Genomic DNA, 6,008 nt, shown 5'->3' on the forward strand with positions numbered 1-6,008 from the left:
TGACACCACTTCATAAGGTGGTCACTTTGGTTGTTGACAACAGGGAAAAAAATAATGAAGAGGACCAGCAGGATGAAAGAAGAATGAGTTAGTAGTGAATTTTCAGTAGTGAGTGTACTTTCTCAAACATACTTTGGTGGCCCCCCAAAAAGGTGATCTTCTGCCTCCTGAGCTTTTCTTTTTAGGAAAAGCACCCCTTAAAATCCTGCCCTAACCCTCCCCCCCCATTAGCCTGCTATCCTAAGCGTTGCCCTGCCTCCTTGATGAAGTATTCTGACCCTCTGACAAGAGTCCCCACACCATCTCTTCACGCCTTGTTGGTTTAGTTTCACATGATGGATGACATGACACACAGTCAGCAGGGCTGTTGGTACCTGCTCTGTAAATGACTCTGGTATCATGCTGCCAAAGGCAAAGTGACCATCTCTCAATTCTGGCTGGATATTTTGACTTCAGGTTTTCAAGTATGGAAGCTAGTGATTTATGAGACACAAAAAAGCATAAACGGCCTTCCATTCCTTTTGACAAGGATAGACTCCCTGCATAACCCCCAACTCACACTTCTGTGCAGGATAACATTGCTCTGGCAGGAAGAGCACATAGCACCCCTTCTATACCACAAAAGCCAAATCATGTTTGCTTGCTCACACCAATTTTGCGTGGATTTAGATTTGGCTAGTAAATGATGGACCATTGGAGTGGTTGGGCGAAGAGTGTTGGTCTTAGCTGAGTCATTCCCCTCCATCTCAGCTTATTTGTTAGGTCCTGAAAGTAATGGTCTTGCTCCATGAAAAGAGGCACTTTTGAGACTGGGATGAAACTATGCCATAGTTTAGATGAAAAGTTACTGCAACATAATTCTTTGTTCAGTGGCCTGTGCTTTTTAGACAGCTAGTCTTTCTATAGATTCTCTGCTGGTGGCTTAGAAACTGAGTGCACTTGTGATTCATTTAAGTGACAATACTACACCTGCATGGGATCCTGCACAAGCTGAGGCACAAAGATAGAAAGAGGCTCAGTGATGTTTTGGGGTAGGGGAACCAACCATCCTTGCCTGTCCAGTATGGAGGGGTTTCCTGGGACATGGTACTTCAGTGCTAAAATCTGAACAATCCCAAGGGACACATTACTTCAAAAACCTGGACAGTCCCAGGCAAAGTGGAATGAGTTGGTTACCTACTTGGAGGTGAGGACTTGGGAGGAATGTGGGATGGAGTGAAGAGTAGCACGAAGCTCCAGGTCGAAATGGAGATACAGACGCACTCATGTGCATATTACCTGGTAACATCACTGTCACTGTTGCCCTGTCAAAATGATGTGTACCTTTGTCTAGTAGAGAATAGATGCTCAGCAAATTTTTAAATTGAATTGGATTTGAATTAGCAAATAGTGAGACTGATCCTTGCACTACGGAGGTAGTAGCCTTTCTGTGAAATTGCCTTGGGGCAAACTGCTCCCTGTAGCTGGAACTGAGCTCTCTCTAGAAGTGAGAAGTGAGTTATCCCAGCAGACCATATCAGAAGGAACTGTGTCTTAGGGGTAACCCTACAGTATTTGGCTGCCAGGCTGGGCACATTGTAGTCACTAAATACATCTTTGGCAATTGTCAAATGCATTGATTCTGTTATAAGCCTGTTTCTTCTTGCTCTAACTTTCACAAAGATGGGAGTGGTTGCATTTCTTTGAGTGACATTTTTCGTGGGAAAAAAAAAAAGAAAAGATGACTTAGATTGTTATAATCGTTCATTATTTTTATTAGTGAATGAGGAGCACCAAACCACTTAGGGTTTGAAAAGTATTTTAGACATCTTTTCAAACATAAAGGCTGGCAAAACAAGGCAAATTCCAGAGACTGCTCCTTTCTATTCTTATGGTAGCATTCTTTTGACGGTTATGTAATTGATGCTTTTCTTATTCATTTAGCATGAAGTCATCTAAATGTGACTTTGTAAGACATATTAACTGCTTGGGAAGCAACTTGAGATTTAAAATAAGCTTGTAAAAGGTCTCCTGGCCTTAAGAGCAGGAAATAACATATCACCCCAAATAAGCTTACTTTAACTTCACAAGTTTGCTTTTAGAAAAGAGAGAGAGGAAGAAAGAAAGAAAGAAAGAAAGAAAGAAAGAAAGAAAGAAAGAAAGAAAGAAAGAAAGAGAGAGAGAGAGAGAGAGAGAGAGAGAGAGAGAGAGAGAGAGAGAGAAAGGAAGGAAGGAAGGAAGGAAGGAAGGAAGGAAGGAAGGAAGGAAGGAAGGAAGGAAGGAAGGAAAAGGAAAGGAAGGGAAAGGAAGGGAAAGGAAGGGAAAGGAAGGGAAAGGAAGGGAAAGGAAGGGAAAGGAAGGGAAAGGAAGGGAAAGGAAGGGAAAGGAAGGGAAAGGAAGGGAAAGGAAGGGAAAGGAAGGGAAAGGAAGGGAAAGGAAAGGAAAGGAAAGGAAAGGAAAGGAAAGGAAAGGAAAGGAAAGGAAAGGAAAGGAAAGGAAAGAAGGAAGGAAGGAAGGAAGGAAGGAAGAAAGAAAGAAAGAAAGAAAGAAAGAAAGAAAGAAAGAAAGAAAGAAAGAAAGAAAGAAAGAAAGAAAGAAAGAAAGAAAGGAAGGAAGGAAGGAAGGAAGGAAGAAAGAAAGGAAGGAAAGAAAAGAAAGGTGGAAAGGCTGCGTAAGTAGATTCTAAACCCTGAGACTTAGACTGAGGGACTAAGGGGAGACTATACTAAGTATTTTCACTGATCCTTATTCCACGTAAGACAATAGACACATCACCTGAATGAAATCACATAGATTAGAGAGCCCAATTCCCTCATGATCTTCATCAGGTCCTGAAATTCCACTTTCGAAGTGAATGGCCCTCAGACCTCAAAGAGGCACTATGGTATCGTAACTTAGAGCAAATCCCCGTTATGCTAACAACTAGCTCTGTGATTCTGGACAAATGACTTAGCACTTTTGTATCTCAGTTTCGTTGCCTGTAAAATGAGGATAATAAAAGGCCTTTTCTCATAGAGTGATTGTGAGAAATAAATTAATTTCTGTATGTAAAATACATAAAACAATGCCTGGCAAATGTGCGCCATGGAAGTGTTACTTACTAGTGAGCATAAAAAAATTTTGAAGAGCGTGAGCTCTTAAAACCACAAAATCAGAATTTTTAACCTAGTGATTCCTAATCTTGCTGCACATTAAAATCTTCCGGGATGCTTTTTAAAATTCTGCTTTTTAAAACGTCTGGGATGAGGCCCAGAAATCTGTATTTTTTAAAAAACTTTGGTAAGTGATTGGGATGCGCAGAGAGTGTTGTCCTGCTCTTAGCCCAACCTTGAGAACAAGCGCTTTAGAAGGGCCTGGTGTGTCATAGGCCAAGCGATTGTGTGTTTAATTGTTTGCTCCTATAACGTTTTCAAGATTCATTCATTCCTTAGAAGGCTTTGAGTAGACCTACATTATTTCGCCTAGGGCTATAATTTTTCCTGAGGCCAGAGAGTCCTCTGTAGCCATTCATACCCCAGGATCTAACGAAGGGCCGGCATGGGATAATGGAGATGATGAGAGAGGCAGGAGCAAAAGAAACAATTGATAAATTTTACCAACTGTCTTCAAGATCACGATAACATTTTTGGAGTAAAGAAGTCTAGGTCAGGAGTGGTTCAACCCAGATGAGGGCTCTATGTGGCTCCCCATCCCCTCAAAGCATGCCATTATAGTTTTACTTTGCCACTTTTGCCCTCCCTGCCCCTGTCTTTTATTTTTACCCCATCGATGTCACAAGCCTATTTATTATTATTGTCTGGAATATCAAGGTCTTCCCTTCCCAGGCAGTGGCACATGGGAGCGCTGACCCTTAGAAGGCATCATGCTGCCACCAGAAGCAGAAGGGACAGTGTCATGGGTGGCAGGAACAGCACCTTCAGCTTGCCTGACAGGCTGGCCATCTTGGGATCTCGGACGTCACAGGACTGGACCAACTAGGAAAACTTAAGGACACCTTCCCATCCATCTGCAGAGCAGCCATAGCTCTGATATTGTAACCTCCTGCTGGATCTGCATGGCAGCGCACTTTGCAGCATCTCGCCCGTGTCATTCCTTGTGTGCGTTGTCCTGAGCCATGTGCTTGGTGTTCTCCTGGGTCCAGAGAAGGCCTGGGTGGCCTTGGTCAAGACCACCTTGGCCTGTCTGGGGCTCAGAGACACCATCCGATGACAAAAGCTGCACATGCAGGGGAGCCAAGGAAAAGTTCAGGGGGGACAGAGCTGTCCCCAAGGCCAGCAGGGGGGGAGGAGCAGCCCCACCAGCTGTAGTCAGAAGCCTTTCTGTGTGGTCCTACCATCCTTACCCTGAGCTCCCGAGACCCTAGCCCTCAGGTAAGTCTCTAATATAAATCAACCAGGAAGAGACCACATTAGTATGATTAAGGTAACTCTGTTGTTAAAAATAACCTGGGCCAGGTGGAGTGGCTCACACCTATAATCCCAGCACTTTGGGAGGCCAAAGCATAAGGATTGCTTGAGGACAGGAGTTCAAGACCAGCCTGGGCAACATAGCAAGAGTCCCCACTCTACAAAAAAAAAATTAAAGAATTAGCTGGACATGGTAGTGCATGCCTATAATACCAGCTACTCAGGGGGCTGAGGCAGGAGGATCTCTTGAGCCTAGGAGTTTGAGGCTACAGCGAGCCATGATCACACCACTGCACTCTAGCCTGGGGTGACAGAGCAAGACCCAGTCTCTAAAAAAACAACATGCATGAGCATCTTCTAGTAAGAACAAGAACACCTGCTAAACAAATTCTGAAGGATCTGTGACACTTGTAGTCCCTTTCTCGCTCTCTGCCAAAGTCTACTAACCAGGCCACTCTGAAACCTTCCCTGAGTGAGAACTATCAGCCCTCCGCTTTGGTAAATTGTTCCCTGTGCCAGCTTCTCTTGGTAAGAGCTCCAAATCCTTCTTAATGTGGCTATGTAATCCCAGCTGGCTGCTGAACTACAGCTTGCTCATTGAAAACAGGCCATTGTAAAGCTCAAACAAGATCGTGTGTATGAGTGCCAGCTAATATGTAAAGGATCGTGTTACCTTCTATCAAATCACTTGCACTCTCAATTGACTGCTTTCTGGGGTAGCTGAAACAGATATGATTGTTATTTGATAGGCAAGCTATTTACTACGGATGCAACCAGGGGACTTCAGGTGTTATAATAGGGCGACCTGGGTAATGTATGCTCTTTATGTAAATGGTAGAAACTCTGAATAATCCAGTACTGCGGTTCTCAGATGGATTAGCAAAGCCACAACATTTCAAGAATAAAAAATATAAGAGGCCAGACATTCCCAGCATTGCTAGTCTGTTTAATTTTGGGGGGAAATAACCTCAATCAGCTCAGAGCAGCTTGGCACAAGTGTGCCCAGTTGCTAGAAAAGGTATGGGTATGGAGAAAGACAGAGAGAGAAAGAGAGAGAAAGAAAAAAAGAGAGAGAAAGCTCCGAAGCAACAAATCCATGCACCAGTCCTGCAGGAACCTAGCAATCAAGGCATTAGCAGCCAAAAAGCTTTTCTTGTGGAGGGGGAGTTAATGGATTTATATTATTTGTGGTTATCTGGATTTCAGATTGACACCATAAATATTCAGACTCTGAACTCGGCTGGAAGCAGCCGCTACTGACTTTTCTGTGGCCTAGCTGGAAACTTTAAATCAGCTGTCTCCTTGACTTTCAAGTGAATGACATACTCCAAATCCACAAGATAGCATCTCCTCAGTGTTTTATTGCCTCCAGAGGACCTCGGTTCAGTAGGGTCTGTAACCATAGCCTCTTTAGAATGCCAAGCCCAGTTAACATTGCTCAGTCATAAAGTACTCTGTCCTGGAGTAGAAAAGTCCTAGACTGGGGGCTCAGATAGAGCTTATATCTACAAAATGCACATGGTGAACTTACATCTGACGTGAAGCCTGTAACACATTATTCATGGGCTGACATGCATCTCCAGCCATGGCTCTCTCTGTTCAGTAGATCCTGCCCAGGTACTT

General features: G+C 43.7%; 1 non-coding gene across 1 annotated transcript; it reads right to left on the reverse strand.

Moving 5' to 3' along the window:
• Window positions 1-4,731: 4,731 nt before the first annotated feature.
• On the reverse strand, window positions 4,732-4,795 carry LOC142869817 (U7 small nuclear RNA). Its single transcript, XR_012918369.1, has one exon. It is a non-coding gene; the product is annotated as a U7 small nuclear RNA (small nuclear RNA).
• Between the last annotated feature and the right edge of the window lie 1,213 nt (window positions 4,796-6,008).

The sequence above is a fragment of the Microcebus murinus genome, chromosome 2 (assembly GCF_040939455.1).
Source record: "Microcebus murinus isolate Inina chromosome 2, M.murinus_Inina_mat1.0, whole genome shotgun sequence".
Lineage (NCBI taxonomy): Eukaryota > Metazoa > Chordata > Mammalia > Primates > Cheirogaleidae > Microcebus > Microcebus murinus.